Consider the following 22,627-nt stretch of genomic DNA (forward strand, 5'->3'; position numbering starts at 1 on the left):
CCCACGTGATCCAGGGTGGGCGTAGACCCACATCCGGTCCCTCATGGCGTCCCGACCGGGTCGTTGCCCCTGGCATCCCAGACAATATCTAATAATTTTCAAAGAAATATTTAAATAAATACATTTTATGTTAATGGTATTTTTAAAGACAAGTTAAGAAGTATAAAAAAGATTTCTAAAAATGTGTTTATTTATTCATGAAAGTCTATATTGGCAAACCTTACTTATTAAATTGTTTTTGTTTCTTTCATTGTTCTTTCATCCATCCATCCATCCATTTTCCAACCCGGTGAATCCGAACACAGGGTCACAGGGGTCTGCTGGTGCCAATCCCACCCAACACAGGGCGCAAGGCAAGAACCAATCCAGGGCAGCATTGTTCTTTCATAAGATAAAATTCATGATTGGTGAGTTTTTTGATGTTGTTTTATCTCTCTTATTACTGTTAAAAGCAATTCTAAAATAAAAATAGTGATGGGGATGCTTATGACCATAAATCAAGCAGTTATTTGACAAAAAAGAAAAATATTTTGAAAAGCTATTAAAATGGTACCAGGTTAGTTGGCAATTGTCTATGACTGCCAAACCTTTAAGCGGTCTTAGTTCTGGAAAAGACTGCACCCAGTTATTACCTGATACTGAAGTCAGGATGCAACTTTAACTTGAGTGACTCAATGATGTAAAACATTGGTATTCAAGTTCAGTCCATCGGCCTTCCAGTGGCTACAGATTTCAGATTTTAATTGATCTTATTGTTTACTTATCTGGCCTACAGTCATGGCCAAAAGTTTTGAGAATGACACAAGTGTTGTTTTTCACAAATTTTGCTGCTTCAGTGTTTTTAGATCTTTTTGTCAGCTGTTTCTATGGTATACTGAAGCAGAATTACATGCTTTTCTATAAGTTTCAAAGGATTTTATTGACAATTACATTATGCTTATGCAAAAAGTCAATATTTGTTCACCCTTCTTTTTCAAGACAACTGCAATTCGCCCTGGCATTCTGTCAATCAACTTCTGGGCCAATCCTGACTGATGGCAGCCCATTCTTGCATAATCAGTGCTTGGAGTTTGTCAGAATTTGTGGTTTTTCTGTTTTTCCATCCAACTCTGGATGATTGACCACAAGTTCTCATTGGGATTAAGCTCTGGGAAATTTTCCTAGCCTTGGACCCAAAATTTCAATGTTTTGTTCCCTGAGTTTCAATATAAATTTCTTCTGTAGCATAACCAAGTCATACTAATTAAAGAATTGAAATAGAACTGGAAAACTAAATATTAGTATATTAAACCCTATAAATATTTGTATAAGCACCATCTTAAACTTTGAAATGTTCAATAATTGTTTTAAATTAATAAACATGAAGGAACCAAATATCTAATAACTTTCAAAGAAATATTAAAATAAATACATTTTATTTTTAATGACATTTTTAAAGACAAGTAAAGAAGTTTAAAAAAGATTTTTAAAAATGTGTTTATTTATTTATTAAAATGTCTATATTGGCAAGCCTTACTTATTTAAATTGTTTTTGTTTCTTTCAGTGTTGTTTCATTATTTCTTTCTTATTATATATACATTTGTTATATCAACACTCAACGGCTTTTTCATCCCTGGTGAGTTTTTTTGATGTTGCTTTAGTCTGTTGTGTTCCTGTTTAAAACAATTCTAATGTAAAAATAGTGATGGGAATGCTTTAGACCATAAATCAAGTGGTTATTTGACAAAAAAGAAAAAATATTTTGAAAAGATATTAGAGTGGTACCAAGTCAGTTGGCAATTGTCCATTGTTTACTTATCTGGCCTACAGTTGTGGCCAAAAGTTTTTTGTATTATATGAAGTTGCATCAAATGGAACATGTTCAGGTGGGACAAGAATGGACATTGAGACAGAAAAGTAAGAAAATTGGATTAAACATCATTGTTCTTGAGGTGATAAAGCATCATAACTAACAAAGCAAAGCCAAGTAATCTGTTACAGTTGACCCAGTGTAATGTTATGGATTTAAAATTTTGGATTTTATATTGTATTTTTTTTCCTTTTGCCCAACAAAAATTAATTCAATCTTATAAGAATAGTTAACGAATTGTATTATATTAAAACAAAATATTTTGCTCAAATGGACACGATAATCTTAACACTTAAGGAGGTAGGATATCAAAGCATCCTGTTTTCCTGAATTGTTCCAGTATCCTGTATGGATTACGTTACAAACTGCGAATGGATGGGCACCTGGAACAAAAAATTGCCAAATTGATGTGCAGCCAGGGAAAAAAGACATGTCATGTGGAATCTTATGATAAATATGCCTTACTAGCTAACCCGCGGCGTACCATATGCCGCATAATCAGGCCGTTTTTTCAATGATTTTTAAGCACAGGGAGAAAATTAACATTTGAAAAATCGGTAATGTAATAAATCAGCAAGAAATGCAACATTGTAACAATGCACGGAATGAACCAACACACAATCGTCCGTGACTGAAAACTGGCGGACCAATCTTGTTCATATGAGCGAATGTAATGTAGACGCGCGCCTTCTGTTCTGACATATGTGTCGACGATGTATTGCTGGAAGAGTTTGCCACTGGAATGCAAGACACTAAATGAAGATCTCATAGCAAGCCTGAAAGCATAAAATTGGAGCTGTGTGACTCGCGTTCTTTTCGCGGTTCGCTTTTACTCAACATGGGTTAATTGTATGTGCCAGCCTGGATCTCCGAAAGGGAATAGCAGTGGAAAAACCATGGGGTCACAGTTCATATGGAGAACAGAGATACGCTTGCAAGAATGTCCCTTTGGATATATGCAAATGTTGTGTTGTGCCGGAGGTTCCCCGTCTTCACCTACAAAGCAGCAACATCAGTTTGACAGGATGGGGCGTTATACCTTCTCATATCCAGACCTGGATTTTCCATGAACACCATTCGTACAGCAGTAACAGAGTAAACGTGAGTGATAATGTCATGCATTTGCATGTAAGACTTTGTGAAGGGATTAACCTGGCGTATCATGTTGTCTAGTTGAAGCAACAAAATGTCACTGCAAGCGCTATTACATTCCTTTTGCAAACGTTGACTGGTAGCCTCAGCAGAATCGAAGATATATAGATGACCGTATTGTGGTGACGTGGCAGGATTGTAATATAAAGGAGAGACCTGGTGATAAATTTGACCGTGGATTCTGAAAGCATACGTTCCTTGTCCAGATGGTTCAACGATGTGTGCGCCCATTGACGCAAAAGCTAAAGCAGAGTTGTATTCCCTGATATGATCACAGTAATTTCGGGACAGTGGGTTCTTGCCAGTCAAGAGGTCTTCAAATAAAAGAGGGGGCTTGGATAGTGGTGGCAAAGACACTTTGCCGGCATGACAACACCTAGTGTAATGTCCAGATTTGTTGACCTCTGCTGGCCAATAAAGAGCATTGCAAGAAGCACATAGTTCGGTAGGTAGGCCAATGTTATGTTCTTGGACGTGAATGGCGGTATCTTCTTGAAAAGCTGCAGAAAAGTGAATACGATGTTTGTGCATGAACGATTTAGTGCTGTGTTGACAGTGAAGGGAATTGGATTGAGTTGTGTCTAAGCATTGCTGGCAATGTTCACACTGCATAATTCGTTCAGTGGAGTGTGTTTTTAAATGTATGTTGAAAAATCTCTGCACTCAGAACATTTTTGAACAAATCGTGCATTCAAAGATCTTTTTGGAATGCTTTCGTTTAGCGGAGTGGGTGTGTAAATGTGCTTTGAGATATTTCTGACGTGTGAAGGTTTTGGAGCAGTGTTGACACTGAAAAGAATTCATCAGGGAATGTGTTTTGAGATGGTTAGTAAGGTATCTGCGTGCGTGAAAGTGTTTGTCGCAAATTTTGCATACAAATGTTTGCGTTGAATGGATCTGAAAATAGTTGTGGAGATCCATCTCACCTGTGAAGTCCTCATTACAAAATGTGCAATTGAAGGTGAGAGTGGAATGAGTTCGTAAGTGTTTTTTGAGAGCGTGAGTTGTCTCGAAGCATTGTTGACAATGTTCACATTGCATCATTCGGTTAGTGTTGTGTTTTTTCAAATGTGCGTTCAGATATCTGTGCACTCTGAAGCTTTTGGAACAAATGGTGCATTGAAAGTCCTGTGTGGAATGCGTGTGTTCAGAGGAACAACAACAACATTTATTTATATAGCACATTTTCATACAAACAGTAGCTCAAAGTGCTTAGTGTTAGGAGGGTGTCTTTAAATGTTTTTCAGGAAGAGGAGAGTGGGCAGCTGACGTCACATTACTGTGGCGAGCAAGTGGGTGTGCACACTGTGTGCACATACCGACAGAGTCAAAAGATGTCACCAGAAGGTAATCACATGGTTATTTGAGAGGCATGAGAACCTCGTAATGCCCATGATCCAAAGGAACGCTGAAGAGCAGGGATATGAAGAGACGCTGGGCCGGATTGTAAACTCGAGGAGAGGCATGAGGACGTTCTTAAAAGTAAATGCTGATAGTAGCTGGAAGGATTTGGGACATTGCCACAATTTCTGCCTCGCCACCATAGACTCCGAACGTATTCATGTAATCAGCGTATTGTTGAGCAGACTGTATAACAATGCCTCTGTGACTAAGAACAACAGACACCACGTCACCGAAGTTATCCCAATGTTTCCAAACAAAGCTAACAGCCATGTTACGAAGTTTGAGAGCAACAGTTTATCAATGACATTTCTCCAAAAAAACCCGACTGACAGAAACAAACAGTTACCTGAAGCAGGAATTTCTATAACATTGAAAGAAGTGTTGTTTCCATAAAATACATTTGAAGCGGTAGCCATGGAGGGCAAAAGAATAGTCAACTTGGCGCAGAGCTGGGTTTGGACCGGAGCACAGACCAAAGCGAGTGAGTATGTGTTTGATGAGCTGTTTGATTTGGCAGGCAGTGGTCTGAGGTGCGTTCCTGAGCACGTGGGAGGAGGGGTAGAGTTTGTGGGCGGGGCTTCGTTGTTCCTTTCGCATGGTTTTTCATGGTGGACGTGGTTAGTGTCGAAACCGAAAAGAATAATGAAAAGTCAACGTGGCTTAGACGTGCATGTGGACTCCTAGCACAGACGAAAGGGGCTAACTGGGTGGTCGGTGAGTTTTGCGTCCGGGCACATGGGCAGGCAGTGTGAATGCCTAGAGAGCAAGGGTAGAAGCGGGCCGGCGAAAAAGGAGTGTTAGTGGGCAGGGAAACGTCTTCCGTATTTCTGCAGGAGCATCTAAGACAGACGCATGTTTGTCACAGATGCGAATTGCTGTATGTAGCGTGTAAAACATTTTTCCATGGTGCACGCGGTCATGCGTCGTAACCGAAAACTCGGTTTTTAAAGACTGCTTACTTCATTGTGTTTTAACTCCAGTTGTAAAGGATTGTTTTAAAGATCCCATGGGATACCCCTCGCAAACCGTTTTACACGCCACATATGGCGATTTACCTCCGCGAGAAACATGCTTCTATGAACAGTCAACGTGCAGGTGCATGTGGCCTCTACGACAGACGAATATAAATGACGCCGTTTCTTCTGTGTCGTCGCGTCCGAGTTGGCTCCTTCCTGCATGCGCCATAGGTGTCTTACTTGTCGGCGGCTCAGTGAATCCACGCCCCTTCCGGCGTGCTTTCCATGGTTGTCTTGCCTTAGTGAATTATATATATAGATAATAAAAATTGCCATATGATCCGAACTGCAAGGTTTTACTGGCTGAGGACAAAGAGTTCTGTCCAATAATGAACAGTGCATTAAAGTAACACATTTAATGGTTGATAACTAGCCTATAGCCAAGGATGTTGAGCCTTTGTGTGTTTCAATATATTCTTGGAGACCAAAGATAATATTTAGCTCTGAGATATATTGCATGTTGTTTGTGCCTATGATAAGTAAGTCTCTTGGAGTACTAGGGAATGATGGACATTTGTTATTCATACGGCACTTAAAGCACTAGAGAATAACAGGCTGTGTATATGTTACCGGCAATGTATGAAATGCAGGCATTGTATAGAATGTCTAGGCAATATATAGAATGCTGAAAATTGGACTTCAAAGTATGAAATGATTAACATTTCACAAATTTCCTATGCAATGCCAAAAGACAAACCGGCAAAGTATAAAATACTCCTGCTAATGACGTTTCTAATATCATGTGACTTTCGACATTCGCCTCAGATGGAGAATACCCCATTTACATTTCAGTGCAATTAAATAAAATACATTTTTTCCTTCCTTATTGCAACAAGTAGGTTCATATTTTATTTTCTGTTGTTTTCCTCAATAAGAAAGTCCTATACTTTATTTTGTACTTCTTTCTATTTCATATACGTCTTTTCAATAAAAGCCTTTTCATGACTGTCTTTTAATACTTTGCCTAAATAGCATTCATCATTCTGTATAAGTAATGCCTAGGGAAAGTATATATAATATTAAAATAATTAGGATATTTCATATTTTGCCTAAAAACGCCTTCTAGAAAAGGCATTCTATATATTGCCTAGGCATTCTATACATAAAAGATAAGATAAAAGCCAAGCATCTAGCAAGAAAGTGGCGCTACAAATCTTCGGTGCCTTCTGTGATCCTGGGAAATGTGAACTCACTACCAAATAAGATCGACGAACTGGCTGCACTGGTGAAAAATGTCAAGACCTACAGAGAATGCAGTTTGTTGTGTTATAGTGAAATGTGGCTAACAACTAATATCCCAGATGCTAACGCGGAGCTACAGTTAGAGTGGACAGAGATGCAAGTACCTGCGGGAAGCAGAAAGGAGGGGGTGTCGCTCTCTATGTCCATACAAGATGGTGCAAATCTGGACATGTAACCGTTAAAATCTCCACTTGCTGCAGGGACATCGAACTGTTGGCCGTAAGTTTGCGTCCCTATTACTTGCCCAGAGAGTTTGGACACGTGATGGTTGTTATTGTTTACATCCCCCCTCGAGCGAACGCGGAGATAGCGAGTGACGTCATCCATTCTGCAGTTACTGAATTACAAATGCAGCACCCTGAGGCGCTTGTGCTAATCGCTGGAGACTTTAACCATGTAACTCTGGACAAAACATTACCTGCCATCTCCCAGTATGTGGATTATAACACCCAGGTAAATAGGACTATTGACCTACTGTATGCAAATGTTAAAGACGCATACAGTGCCACCCCACTGCCTGCGCTTGGAAAAGCAGATCATAACCTGGTTCTGCTTCAGCCTCACTACAAACCAAGAGTGAGGGAGCTACCTACAACCACACGCTCATTCAGGAAATGGTCCCCTGAGGCAGAGCAGGCTCTGAGAGACTGGCATATCCTGCAGGGATCACATAGTGAGAACATTGACGAGGTTGTTGACTGCACTACTGATTACATCAATTTCTGTATGGACCTTGTAGTTCCAGTAAGAACAGTACACTGCTAAGCTAACAACAAGCCATGGATTAAAAGAGATGCCTTTTGAACCAGAAGAAAAGGGCTTTTAAAGGCGGTGATCAGCATGAGCTCAAGCACGTGCAGAAGGAACTCCGAGTCCAGCTCAGGGTGGCGAAGGAGCAGTGCAGGAGAAAGCTGGAGCACAAGTTACAGAATAACAGCATGAAGGAAGTGTGGGATGGGATGAAGATCATCACTGGCTACAGCTCGAAGCGGGGTGCCACCATCGAGAGAGACGTGGAGAGTGCAAACCAAATGAACAACTTCTTTAGCAGGTTTGACCACCCTAACCCACTCTCACCTCAGAGTACTGCATCCTCCACCCATCCTTCTGCTGATACCAGCATAGGTGAAACATCCCCACCCACAATTACAGCAGCGCAGGTGAGCAGAGAGCTGAGAAGACTTCGTGCCAGCAAAGCAGCGGGTCCAGATGGAGTATCGCCACGACTGCTGAAGGCCTGTGCGCTGGAGCTGGGGAGTCCACTACAGCACATCTTCAACCTGAGCCTGGAACAGGGGAGAGTCCCGAGGCTTTGGAAAACATCTTGTATCACTCCAGTCCCAAAGGTATCACGTCCTAGTGAGCTGAATGACTTCCAGCCTGTCACTCTGACGTCACATGTGATGAAGACCATGGAGTGGCTGCTGCTTCACCACCTGAGGCCACAGGTCCACCGCACCGTCGACCCTCTGCAGTTCACATACCAGGAAAAGATGGGGGTGGAGGATGCCATCATCTATATGCTACACCAATCCCTCTCCCACTTGGACAGAGGCAGTGGTGCTGTAAGAATTATGTTTTGCTTTTGGACTTCTCTAGCGCCTTCAACACCATCCAACCTCTGCTCCTTAGGAACAAGCAGACAGAGATGGGAGTAGATTCACACCTAGTGGCATGGATCGTGGACTATCTTACAGACAGACCTCAGTATGTGCGTCTTGGGAACTGCAGGTCTGACATTGTGGTCAGCAACACAGGAGCGCCACAGGGGACTGTACTTTCTCCGGTCCTGTTCAGCCTATGTACATCAGACTTCCAATACAACTCGGAGTCCTGCCATGTACAAAAGTTTGCTGACGACACTGCTATCGTGGGCTACATCAGGAGTGGGCAGGAGGAGGAGTATAGGAAACTAATCAAGGACTTTGTTAAATGGTGCGACTCAAATCACTTACACCTGAACACCAGCAAGACCAAGGAACTGGTGGTGGATTTTAGGAGGCCCAGGCCCCTCATGGACCCCATGATCATCTGAGGAGACTGTGTGCAGAGGGTGCAGACCTATAAATACCTAAAAGTGCAGCTGGATGATAAATTGGACTGGACTGCCAATACTGATGCTCTGTGTAAGAAAGGTCAGAGCCGACTATACTTCCTTAGAAGGCTGGCGTCCTTCAACATCTGCAATAAGATGCTGCAGATGTTCTACCAGACGGTTGTGGTGAGTGCCCTCTTCTACGCGGTGGAGTGCTGGGGAGGCAGCATAAAGAAGAAGGACGCCTCACACCTGGACAAACTTGTGAGGAAGGCAGGGTCTATTGTAGGAATGAAGCTGGACAGCCTTACTTTAGACCAGTGGAATTCTGGTGCAACACATCCCCCAGTTTCTGACTTATTTTCACACCTGCTCCCAAAACCATTTGTTGAGTGAAGCTTGCCAGAAAGGTACTTTGGTCTCCATGCAGGTGGTTGGTTGAGAGAGTATTATGTACTGTGGAAAATCACTTGCCAAACTGGTTTATGGCACTTCCCCCAACCCTGCCATAAAATTTCTCACCCTAAGTTAGTCCTTCATGGTAGGGCGGGGTGAGTAAGGGGAGGAGTTTAGACATGAAAGTATTGCTGCTCTCATCAACAAAAGAAAACACTAATATTACATTTGCTTTGTCTGATTTACAAATAAAGACATTCAAAATATTTATCAACTTATATGCAAAATTTCATGCCATAACTCCTGTCTTGGAAGTCCAATAATATTAAAGATACTGGAAAAAATGGAATATGTGTGCTTATGAAATATGGAAAGCCAGTACAGACCCAGCAAGAGTAGTTAAGCATTGAAGAAGCCAAAATGCAAGAAAAATCTAAATAAGTATTAATACCATATAGATAGATAGATAGATAGATAGATAGATAGATAGATAGATAGATAGATAGATAGATAGATAGATAGATAGATAGATAGATAGATAGATAGATAGATACTTCATTAATCCCCAAGGGGAAATTCACAACACCTTGGCTGCGTTCTACTTCATTTGAGACTAGAATGTGTGAAAGGTCTCTCCCGCTGTGACTTTGTGAGAAAAGTACTCTGTATGAGGTTGTAAGCAGAGGTTTACAAGTGAAATTCAGGGACCTGAGTATGATGTCTAGGTTGCAGTTATCTTCTTCTGAGCACACGAAATTCTCCTGTAGACCTGGCAGGATCAGGATGAATAAGATGAGGAGTCCTTGTTTGGTGCAGGTGTGAGTCAACAGTGAGAAGATAAGAAGCACTTCCAAAGCACCATTTGAGTGTGGTGCCAAGGTGTTCTTTCATTGGTGCACGTTAATTTAGAAAAAGTCTCCTGGATGGAATAAGTGAGCAGGTTCAGTCGAAACAGGTGGCAGTGTAGATTCAACCTGAGAGTAAGCAAAACTGAATGTGTTAGGGCAGTACAATAAGCATGTATGCTTTTAGTCAAAGAATGTATATTTATCTGTTTGCAAGTCAAATGTGCAGCTACAAGGTGTTTCATAGGTTTTCCAGTTAAAATTTCATGAGGTAAAAATCCTGTTTTATGACTGGTGCCTTCCTAATAGACTAAACTTAACTGCAAACCCAATTATACATGCAAAAAAGTTCAAGGGTAGAAGACAAGCACCAGCCAGGCATGGTTTTACTTTACCAATATTATATTTTTGGCAGATCATATATTGAGTACAAGTGGAGCAAGCCTGAGCTGCACACTCAGGAGCAAACCAAGTTTGCTTAATAAGGGAAAGCATTCTCCCTTTTGACACATAAGCTAGGCCATGAGACAGTTGTGCCAACCAGGACTGAAGAGACTGTAGGGTTGCAAGTGGACCATCTTTGGAGTCCCACAGATCCTCAATGTTAGGTGCACATCTGGCTTCTATCAAAACTTGCAATTCTTTCTTACTAACTTGACTCTGCTTATTAATTAACTTAATGAGATCTACCTGTTGAGAGAGGACACTTGAGTACTAAAGGACCTAAATTCAATCTGTTTAGTATACAAGTCTGCTAAAGAATTTCCTCTGGTCTCTTTGTTATTTCCTTTAGAATGTCCCTGACATTTTAGCATAACTAGTAAACACAACAAGTGCAGAGCATGAAGCAGATTTGAAATCAGTATGCTGTGTCAAATATGCAAGCTAGAAGAGATCACAAATTCACAATGATTCCAAAGAAGAGCCCCAAAATCATACACAACCCTAAAAGCACAAATATACAAATCATACTTAACACAAATAACTCAACAAGCATCTGGAAGTTTAGCGTTTTCTATGTACTTTGTTTCTGTAAATGTGGCATAACCTGACTTATACTCCCATCCTCAGAACAGCTAAAAGAGCTGCCCACAAATTACCTGAAATCGTCATTTTCCAGTGGTGTGTCCTACAGATTTGTACAATGAGTAGATATGTCAGAAAGCACTTGCTCACAATCATAAAATTCCTTGTCCAATTCTCCATCAAATGGTGAGAGTAAAAGAATGTCAGGATATAACTGAGCACAACAAGCGGCCTTAACATTAGGAAAACCTAAAATAAATAATTGATGTTAGTTCAGTGTAAAAGTTGTTCAAAGCTGAGTAGCTATTTTAGTGAGAACAGCAACTGCTGTATGTGGAAGCAGGATTGTGACATTGTGCCCTATCAATAAAGGCTGTGTAGCCTCTAACACCAGGTGTGCTGCTACTTCAGCTTTAAGACGTGCTAGAAAAGCTGCAGCCACTGGATCTAAAGACTTAGAACAATAAGCAATTGGACAATACTTGGAATTATGTTGTTGAATAAGCACACCTTATGAAATCGGTGAGGCCTAGCGCAGGGGATTAAGACAGAAGCTGACAATTTTTTTTACATTTTTTTAACACTAGAATTACCAGAGCCTATAAAAAAACTTTTAGATCCGACCCACCAGGTCATAAAATGATTTCTTCAAAATGTCACATATATTGTCTCTTTCTTTCAGGTGTGTAATTAGAAACCACAGCATAGAGAAAAGTGTGCGTATTGCAGCAGGTACACATGTCGTAAATGTAGGAAGGACGGTTCTTGTTTGTGTGTGAACTGTTAACATTTGAATTTGATGATTGCATCTAGCGCTGAACTGACCTCTCTGTACTACTCTTTACTCTGCATGTCCTGGAGTACAAAAGAAACACCACCATACAGCAACATGGAGACTGGCAAGATCGGGAAAAAAAAAAAAACGCATCCACCGATTATAACCGCAAGATGTTATGCGAATGAATATGAATAATATGAATAACGTTGCATGCGTTCCACAGTGTTTTCCGAAATGTACTTTACAGGTCATAAAATGAATAATTCCAAATATCATATATAGCTATGTCTCTGTTTTTTTTGTTTTTTTTTGACATTATAGACCATAAGGTGCATAATAATTCAGCATGAGCGGGAACACTCAATAAAACTGAATAAAAAAAAATCAAGTGAATGTGAGATACGAAGAAGGCAGATTCACCAGCGTTTGTGTATCAGCTTTTATCCCTCTAGATCTGAGAATGTCCAGTTCCATTACTTCTAAACACCACTCATATCTACAGTTACTCCCAGTTTCAAATAAAAACTAACAGCGTCAGATTCCTACAGCGGTAGTATGTATCGTGATCGTGACTGAGGGAATAAAAGTGAAAAAAAAAAACGGTAACTTTTACAAGTCCTATAAATGTACACCATCTGTTACAGGCGCAAACCAAATGTATGTGTGTACTGTATAATATTAACAATAAGAGCAGCTCACTACTGAAAACGGCAAATATAGGAGACAGTCAGGATCAAACTCTTGATTACAAGTCAGCGAATCTTACCGCTACGCAACGGAAGCTGTTGTATCATCCTTGATCCTTTTGTGAAAGTGTTTACTTGATCTTTGGATTTCAGGCTTCACACATTATATAGTTTATGCCAACATTTTGTCATTTACTACTAAAATATGAAAAACAATTCTGTTTTAACAATATGTTTACACAGATTATTGTAAAAACGGAACACACATGAAATGTATGTGTTCCAAATAACGATCTATTATTTCCACTCTAAAACTCCAGCACTTCACTTCCAGATGATCAATCAAGGCATGAGCTGGGAGAACTTTGTGCACGTTCTAAGGCGGCCAAAAGACGCTGACGGACAGGTGTGATGGGATTTAAGGTGGGCCGGACCTATTAGTTTTTTCGTAGTCTCTGGTAATTCTAGTGTTAAGCTTAATTTGATGAAAGCTTTCTTGTGCCTTATCAGTTCACTGTACGGGGTGTGGAACCTGGCCCCGGCACAGACAGACGGACAACGTTTTCTCACCCATCACACTGTTTATTTACACTATGTACAATAATATATAAATGTCACGTGCACTCACAACCCCAGCGCCCTTGGCACTGAATCCCCCAAAGTCCAGGGCCCACAGTCTCTGTGCCTTTGTCCTGGCCGCCTCCTGTCCGCTCTCCAGCTCCGTCTACTTCCTCCCGACTTCCACCACTGACTGGAGGGAGGCGGCCCCTTAAATAAGGCTCCCGGATGAGCCCCAGGTGTTCCGTCTTTGGCCACGCCCAAGCATGGCGGAAGTGTCGGCTGTCTTCCTGGCAGCTCTCCGGGTGCCACACAAAGTCTTCCCCCCGGCACTTCCTGGTGTGGCGGAAGTGCCGGGCTCCCGGGATAATTAGGCACCGGGGCGCCGCCTGGCGGTGGCCACGGGTCCCTACAGGGCTGGGCTTCAAAGCCCTGTACCCGGGCCCCTGCCTAACCAGGACGGACGCCCCACTCTGTCTGGAGGAGGCACTCGCCCTCCTCCGGTCCTCCAAGGCGTCCCCGCCGGGCTCCTGCCCCACCGGCAACCGCACGGGATAAACCGCATCGGCGCCGCCTGGCGGTGACCACGGCCCCTACAGGGGAGGGCTTCCATGCCCTCAACCCGTGGCCCCCAACAGAACCAGGACGGACGCCCCCTCGCGGTCTGGAGGAGGCACAAGCCCTCCTCACGTCCTCCTGGGCGTCCCGGCCGGGCTCCAGCCCCGGCCGGGGGCCACAGGGGTCAGGAGTGAAAAGTTTGGCAATATCATATGCAGTAACCACATAACCTCAGGATGTTTTTCATCTGTTTGTGAGTTATCGGGTGAGGTATGTTTTGAGTAGCAGTGATACACATGACTCAGATATCTAATTTTTACTCGGCAAAACTGTAATTAACGATGCTTTGTGGCCTTCTTCCACTAACGTTTAAAGTAATTTCAAACAGTTCTTGTCACACACTTATAGAAAAGGTGAACAAAGAAAAAGGTCATCAATGTACTATATTTGTGTTGAAGCTGCAAATTCCATTCAATAAAGTCTAGTGAGAAGTCAAGCAAAATGACACCTCTTATTGGCTAACTAAAAAGATTACAAAATACAAGCTTTTGAGGCAACTCAGGCCCCTTCTTCAGGCAAGATGTAAACTGGAGTTCCCTGTGCTTATATAGACGCTAGGACCAATACAGCATTGGAAAATCTTTAAATGAGACATCTTAGATGTAAAAAATTAATATACCTCTTGTCACACACATGTGTTTAGGAGACAGCTAAAGGGCTTGAATACAGGTAATTCCATGCCAGACCAGGGGGTGGCGAAGTGCACTAATTTTCCCTCTCAATCTTTTGCAGACCATTCTAGGGAAATCCTACCCGGCTCTGGTGCAGCCAATGACGTCACTTCCGGTTCCGGTATTGATGACATCACTTCCTGTACTGGCCTTTAAAGCCACCATCGTGTCTCCAGAGAATCAGTTCTGTTTTGTACTCAGTTGAATGAACATGTCTCTGTTTATTAATCAGTTTTGCAGCTGGGAACAATTATACGGGTGGCTGCCCCAAACCTTCTCAATGCTTGATGGTCGTTTTTGTCACACTCTTCATTTACCAAGAGAGGAGAACAATGTATAGTCAAGATCTTTTGATAGAATAACTCTCCAAAAAAAAGTCTTTTCAAGTTTCTGATGATTTTTTCAATATAATGTAGGTCTGCAGTATCTGTCCTAGTGTCTATATAAACATAGGAACACAGGGAATTTCAGTCTCTGTATTACATCTTGCCTGAAGAAGGGGACTAAGTTGCCTCGAAAGCTTGCATATTGTAATCTTTTTAGTTAGCCAATAAAATGTGTCAGTTTGCTTTTCTTCTCACTACATCCACAGTTTAATGTCAAAAGCAGGCTTTGCTGGGAATCTAAAAATTACAAATTTGGTGAACAGTAAGTCATACGGGAAGTCCAGAGGGGGATTGCTTGCATTAAGAGCTCATTTAATTTTGCTGAGTTTTTTAAATGATGAAGAAAAAGTCTTTCTGAAGCTGTCAGTAAACTAAGCCACAAAGAATGCATCCATTGGAACCTAAAAATCTTCATCTTGCAATTAGTTACTCCAATAGCATGCTTGACGTTCAACAGGCTATATAATTAAGTATTAGATGTCATGTCCATTTAATAAACAAAGTGAGAACTCTACTACAGTCATTAGACATCCATCTGCTCTGGTAAAGTCACTGTGCTACTAAATAATCTAAAAATGCTGCCTCCTTAGTGTCAATTTTGAAGCATATACTGTAGGACATTCCTTTCTTGGTGTTAAGTAACATTTCACATACAGCCAGCCTTTTGTCCTTCTAAGCAAGCTAAGATTGCTTATTATTATTGCTCAAAGGCCCTTTTATAGCAATGAGGATGTGAAGCCTCATTGAATAGGCCTCATCCCAACCAATCTGACTGCCTAGCTTTTGCTAGAAAGGGCAAAGATGATGCAGAATTTATTATTAGGAAAGTTATTTATTAGTAAATAATAAAAAAAGAACAAAAATGGCAAAAAGGACAAAAGGAAGTTGCCTAACAGGCAATCCTAGGTAAACAAGTCCCAATATACAATCCAGGGCTGTCCTTCAGTGCTACCTCACATGTAATCTTTTCACATAATTTAGACTACAAAGTATGCAGCCAGCACCAATTTGACTTGAGGAAAGGAAAACATGAGACAAGGCTTATTGTGGCTGGAGCAATTATAGACTGCAGATGCTGAAGAGCACAGAACACATCAAATTGATGATGGGTGTGTATTTTGTATTCCGAGATCTGTGAAAACATTACAATGCACAGGCACTGCATGCCCAACAGTATATGCAAAAACAAGAATAAACAGTCTGCTTTTTTTGCTAGTGTATGCAGCTACCACAAAACCCGTGTATGCATGTAATTGAATATGTGAGAGTGTGTGTTTGTGATTCAATACGTGCATCAGCATTTCAAAATAGCTGTAGTCAGATCATGTTTTTTTTCCAAAACACACCTTACTCATGGTCAAATGCTATATTGCATTCATCCTGCCATGTTAATAAACAAAGCCCACTGTTAATTCTCTCTTTTAAATGCAATGTCTCCAGTATTTGTGGAAGCACTGTCCTCTTTACTCATGGCTTGGCTTGATCACTTCTTTGGCAATGTGCTACCTCATGTTCTCTTCTTCCCTCATGTCAAATTAATGCTAGTTATGTATTTTTTATACTAAATATGTCAGTTATTTATTTGAATCCTCAAAACATGCAAAACACATGCATTTTTGCTGAAGTATTGTTAAATAGCTTGACTTTTAATTTCTGGAAATATCTGTTTAACAATATTTTAGGAAAAATACATGTGTTCTGCACTGACAGCTAGATAATTGACATGTGGTTATGCAACATGAGTAACATAAGATTTTTTTTTTTTTTCAATGGTTGTTTTTCACATTGGTTTCCATCATATTGCATTGGTCACTATAAACTGTTCTCTTCATTCTGCATAAAAAAGAGTTTAAAAAATATCTGCCATTACTGCAAAGTACATATAAAAATATAGCATATTTAGGTGGAATATTCCTTTAAAGGACAAAGATATGTAAAATCTTGCATTAGATTATTCTATGCAGAACATTAAGCAAAGAACAGAGAGCAGTGATAAGTCATAGGTCATATATATTCATTGCTCATAACTAGCAGAAACAACTTTAGGCTTAATTTTCATTTAAATGTTACATTAACTCTTGATTATAGACCCAGACTGGGGTTCAGCCAATAGTGTGCATTTTACATAACACACGTTTTCCAATTAAGTATATAAAGATGATATTTTATAATAAAAATTACAGTTTAAAGGCCCTGGATTAAAATCTCAGTTTCAGCACTGCCTTTTAAGAGTCTGAACAAAGTATAAACATAGTTCTACTGTGTGCATGTGGTTTTTACTCCTAGAATTTCAGTTTTCCTTTCACATCCCAATGACATGACTTTTATGTTGATTTGCAACTCAGAAATGGCTCATTAACAGTGAGGGTGAGTGTGCTTTATACCCTGAGACTGTTTTGTGTTCTATCCGCAGCTAGTTCTTGCCTTGAACCTAGTGCTGCCAGAATAGCAGTAGGTGCAGCATAGATGACACTGAACTAGGAAAAGAGTAAGAAAATGGTTAAAGTAGATTGATGGATGAATAGATGGATAAATGGATGAAAATAAAATGTTACTGCATAATTTCTGGCCTTTTTGCAGGCATTTCTCAAATGTTATTCAGGCTTTTTTTGGCCATTTTCATTAACTTTTCAGGTGTTTTTTGAGCGTTTTTGAAAAATTTTCCCAGCGTTCTCAAAGAATCATTTTACAGGGAAAATATTATTGACATCATTTCCATTTTGTAATGTGTGAGATGTTGTGTTGTGAGGTTGTTGGTGTTTTTCCAGAAAGTGTTCTATGATTTTAGAGCTTTTAATCCTTTCTGGTGTTGTCAGCACTGTGATCACACATATTGGGTTAAACTCTGTTCTGCAGCAAATAGAGTCAAGAGGACTATTTCAGGATTACACAAGGGTGTCATAAACATGAGCAGTGATATGTGGAAAAAAAAACTGTTGCATTATGTATTAAGTAGTAACTTAGAACTCAACTCGAAAGAATTGAACATACATTATATTTATATACATTTAATTATGTGTTAATTCCATATGTGCTAAGGGATAAATTTAATCTGCCCAGTTTAGGTTTGCTGGGGGCTAATAATTATTGCAGAAGTATGGAGAAAGATGGTGAGTCGATCATTTTCAGGATATATTCACTGAGCCAAGCAGAAAAGAGTGGTCTGTTTGCAATATGGTAACAGAAATGGATTAATGATTATCTGTTTGGTTTTAATCAATTTATTTGCTAAAGATATTTTGAAACTGTGATCTGGTGATGCAGCAGCCAGTGGAATGGATGTTATTTATTTCACAAAGTACAAAGCATATTTTCTTAATTGAGAAGTATTGCGGACACATTTTGAGTTCAAAATGCTCAATAATACTGATCAGTACAGAAATGCAATATGGTACTGTGAGGAAGAGCTCTGTGCTACCTGTGCTCTGCCTATTTGTTAAAACATCTGTAATAAACATTAATCTAATTAAAACTAAATTTATATCTATAACCTTTGTTGTATTCTTGCCACTTGATTGTAAGCTACATACCTTTCACTCAATATCAGTCACTTGAAGACTGATGCATGTGCACAACACTGGTATTTTTTACCTTGTTTCAATGAGCTTCTTCATCCAAGAAGAGGCACTGAATTTCTATAAAAATGCTCCCAAAATGCTGTTTTGTTTTCTTTTACCAGCATTTTATGAGCTTTACCGTTGATTTAAATAGAACTAGTGTTTTACTGAAAACGCTCGAAAATTGCTGCACGCAGGACTTTTCTAAACCGCTTGCTGCTAACACACTTAGCTGTGTGTTATGGTGTATAAAATCTGTACATTTTTGGTTTAAGTTTCCATTATATTTTGTTCAAGAAAAGACTACAGATGAACTACATTTAGGACATATCAAGGCATATCCTCTTCCCTTACACCTCACTTTTATAACAGCTGCTCATAGCATAGTGCTAAAATGGTTTTACAGGTCATCAGAAAAGCATCATGATCATCGATTGCTAAATCAAACGCCACCCTGGGACATTCATCCTTGTCATCTGTAACTTTTTTGTAAGCTTTTTCTATAAGACTATATATACTGTATTCAGACTTTCCTATCAGTACCTTTTTTCTATTATTCTTTGTTCCAGTGGTATTGTTATTATTCTTGTAATAAATACCATGCTGCTTTTAACTTTCTATTCTTTGTCTTAATGTCTAGAGTGATTGAAGTAATAAGTTAGATTTCTTTGAGCACCTGGTGACAGCCAGATTTTTGCCATTATTTCTGTGCTGCAAGGTTTATAAGGCTGAGAGTGAGGGCGCCACTCAATAGTTAGGGACAGTACGATAAAGAAGGTGTTCTTGGCTGATAAATGGCCTATAGTCAAGAGTGCTGAGTCTTTGTATGTTTAAATGTATTCTTGGAGACCAAAAGTAATATTTAGGTCTGAGATATCATTAAAACATTGTATGTTGTTTGTGCCGATAATAAGTAAGTCTCTTGAAGTGCTGAATGACAGGCTGTTATTCCTATAGCACTTGTGTGGTTTAAAGTGCTAAGGGTTAATCAGCGTGTGTGTGTCATTCATGGGGCACTGTTGTGGTTAGGGTCTGTGTGTATGCGTATAGCTATGCATGTGTGTGCTCATCTTAAAGTGCAACAGTAGACCAACCTGATAACGAACTTGATGAGAACACTTACCCTTGAGAAAACAGTTAAAGGGTAAGTAGAGGGAAATACTACGATAATACACTGTGGATAGTGAAATTGAAAACAATGTGAAGTGACTTTTCATGCAGTTTAGGAGCATTTTGGTCAAGCGTTAGATGCTAGAAAAATGCTTAGGTGTGAATGGGCCCTTAGTCTGTAGTTTGATATTCCTTGTTGGAATACCTCATTTCTCTTATAATACAAAGGGGTTTTATACAAGATGCAAACTTACTGAACTTGACTCACACACTAAGATGTAACATTTAAAAAAAACAATGAGTTTTTATTCTCTCTGTAAGTTATAGTTAGCTAATAATTTTACAATGTGCATTTCTGTTTAAAGGAACATCCTCCAGGAAATGATCTGCCACCTTCACTAAGCAACATAATATGTAACAAAAAATAAACAAAAGGGGAGGAAAAGATGCATATAACATCTTACCTGACACTTAGGCATATTTTAAATGAAGCCTATCATTTTTTAATGGTGGACAGAGGCAAATTAGTATTTTTTAAGTAATCGTGATACTTTTCCATATCTTATGTAACAGACTGACTTATATAGTCAATATGTACAGTGATCCCTCACTATATCACGCTTCGACTTTCATGGCTTCACTCCATCGAGGATTTTAAATATAAGCATATCTAAATATATATCATGGATTTTTCGCTGGTTCGCGGATTTCTGCGGACAATGGGTCTTTTAATTTATGGTACATGCTTCCTCAGTTGGTTTGCCTAGTTGATTTCATACAAGGGACGCTATTGGCGGATGGCTGAGAAGCTACCCAATCAGAGCACGTATTACGTATTAAATAAAACTCCTCAATGATATAAGATATGCTTCACGCGCGGTGCTTCGCACACTTCAAAGCTCTAACAGCCTGTATTGATTTTTGATTGTTTGCTTTTCTCTGTCTTTCTCACTCTCTCTGACATTCTCTGCTCCTGATGGAGGGGGTGTGAGCAGAGGGGCTGTTTGCACAGAGGCTGTTTGCCTAGAGGATACGGATGCTCCTCTAAAAAATGCTGAAAGACTACCTTCACATTGCTCCCTTCCTTGCGGCCGCATTATCGCGGTGCTTCGCATACTTAAAAGCCCAACAGCACGTATTTATTTTTAGTTGTTTGCTTTTCTCTCTCTCTCTCTCTCTGACATTCTCTGCTCCTGACGCGCACTCCTTTGAAGAGGAAGAAATGTTTGCATTCTTTTAATTGTGAGAAAGAACTGTCATCTCTGTCTTGTCATGGAGCACAGTTTAAACTTTTGACTAAAGGGTGCTATTTCACATCTAGAGGGCTCTAATAATGTTAAAAAACGTATTTGAAAGTCGTAAACAGGTTTTCTATGCTCTAACTGTGAAAATATTAGATTTATAAATAAAGAATCCTACTTCGCGGAAATTCATTTATCGCAGTTGAGTCTGGAACCGATTAACAGTGATTTTTAAAAAAACGAGGGTTTAGTGTATCTGTTTCATGTCTTTTATTAAAAATATTTTAAAAATATAAATCCTTGTTAAATTTGCATTCAGTTTATACGGAAACTATTGGAAGGGAGTATCTAGAAATGTTCAGAACCTAATCAGCAAAACCAAATTAGAATAAGAATCGGGCTGTGTAAATGGATTTAAGGTAGCCTCATTAGCTCAAACGTTTTCAAGGATACAGTCATCCAAACACATTAATATTTTTGGCAGAATTATAATCATAATGTATCAAACATCAAAAAAGTAAAAAAGGTGGGAATTTTTTTTACTTTCTTTCATGATTTTAAGATTTCTATCTGGTCACTTACTGAGTCATTGTGCACTTTTTGAAACCATCTAAAAATTAATTTGTATACCACCTCTGTCTACCTTGGTTTACACAAACTTTAAAGCAATGTTAGTGAGGAGGTTTAGGCACGAATACCATACTGAGCCCATGAAAAGGAAAAGGAGTAAGACACAGTATTTTATTTTTTTTTTTTTATTGCTGTATGCTGTACCGTGTGGTGGGTGCGGCAACAGGCTATAATCTGCACATGCGCCCAACCTCCTGCTCCTCCTGTGTGTTGTTACATGAAAACCGAAATATTCACATTTCTTTTTAAATTCTGCTTTAAATTTAATTTTAAAGTCATTTACTCTCCTATCAAGACCCACTAGTGTCTCATTTTAACGTTTCTTTTGTGTATCACAAATCAAAAAATTTTCATCATGAGAATATTTACACTGTGCAGAAACAGGATACTATGTTCATAGCAGGCTGATTTCTGAATTGAATTTATTTTTGTACAGATTAGATGTACAGTGTATGCCTAATTTAAATGTATGTCTTGGAAGGCTAATATATGGCCATAAAATGTAAAGCATATTTTTTAGAACTCTTAGTGGTTCACTGAAACAGAACTGATTTATAACGCTATAAGTATGTAATAAAACGTTTGTAGTTAGTGTACTTTTCACTACATTTTGTTTATACTTGTAATAATGTCTTCATTATAACTTGCTGATTATGATTGTGACTTTGTTTGTGGGTAGCTGTCAGTAGACCCCTTTTCCTAATATATACCAAGTGGCCATATTTCAATTATAATGTTAATGGACTATATATTGTCATGATTAGTTTATGTTGATCGTGGAATTTGCTCAGTTTTATTGTGTGCGTAATGTAATTTGTATGTATATAGTATAAATGTTGTTGTAGTTTATTATTATTACATTATAGCTATACAATTGTGCAAGTGTTCTGAAACTCTCCATTGTATAGTACAAAGTTTTAGAAAAACTGCATTTTTAAAACTTATTTTAAAATTTTGCAGGGTATTTTATTGCAACAATCGTTATTTTATTTTGCCTGGCTACTTTGCTTTATCTCATGAAAATTCAACGTCAGTACAAATGTCCAGGTAAGGTTTTAACTTTATTTGCCTATTAACTTCGTATTGTACACCTAACATGATAAATATATTATTTAAATTAAAAACATGTATGGTTTTGACTATAATGCAAAAAGTATAAATCTCACTACTACTATTGTATGTGATCCCATGCAAGTCATAAAACTTCATATTCTCAATTGTATAAAGATTCTTTTCTATAGATACTGTGAAAATACTACTTAAGTGCCATACTTTTCTATAGATACTGTACTCTGAAAATATTATTTAAGTGCCATACTTAATATATTATAGTGTGATGTTCATTATGATAGTTCCTTTGAAAAATAATTTCTGCATATTATAAAAACTTGTATTGAGGATCAAAAATGCATATTTCTTTTTTGAA

At 39.1% G+C, this 22,627-nt stretch overlaps 1 long non-coding RNA gene across 1 annotated transcript; it reads left to right on the forward strand.

The window, feature by feature from the left end:
* The first annotated feature begins 307 nt into the window (after positions 1-307).
* Positions 308-22,264, forward strand: LOC120528495. The gene is made up of 3 exons (XR_005633534.1): positions 308-407; positions 1,545-1,616; positions 22,162-22,264. It is a non-coding gene; the product is annotated as an uncharacterized LOC120528495 (long non-coding RNA).
* Positions 22,265-22,627: the final 363 nt, after the last annotated feature.

This window comes from Polypterus senegalus, chromosome 1 (genome assembly GCF_016835505.1).
Source record: "Polypterus senegalus isolate Bchr_013 chromosome 1, ASM1683550v1, whole genome shotgun sequence".
Classification (NCBI taxonomy): domain Eukaryota; kingdom Metazoa; phylum Chordata; class Cladistia; order Polypteriformes; family Polypteridae; genus Polypterus; species Polypterus senegalus.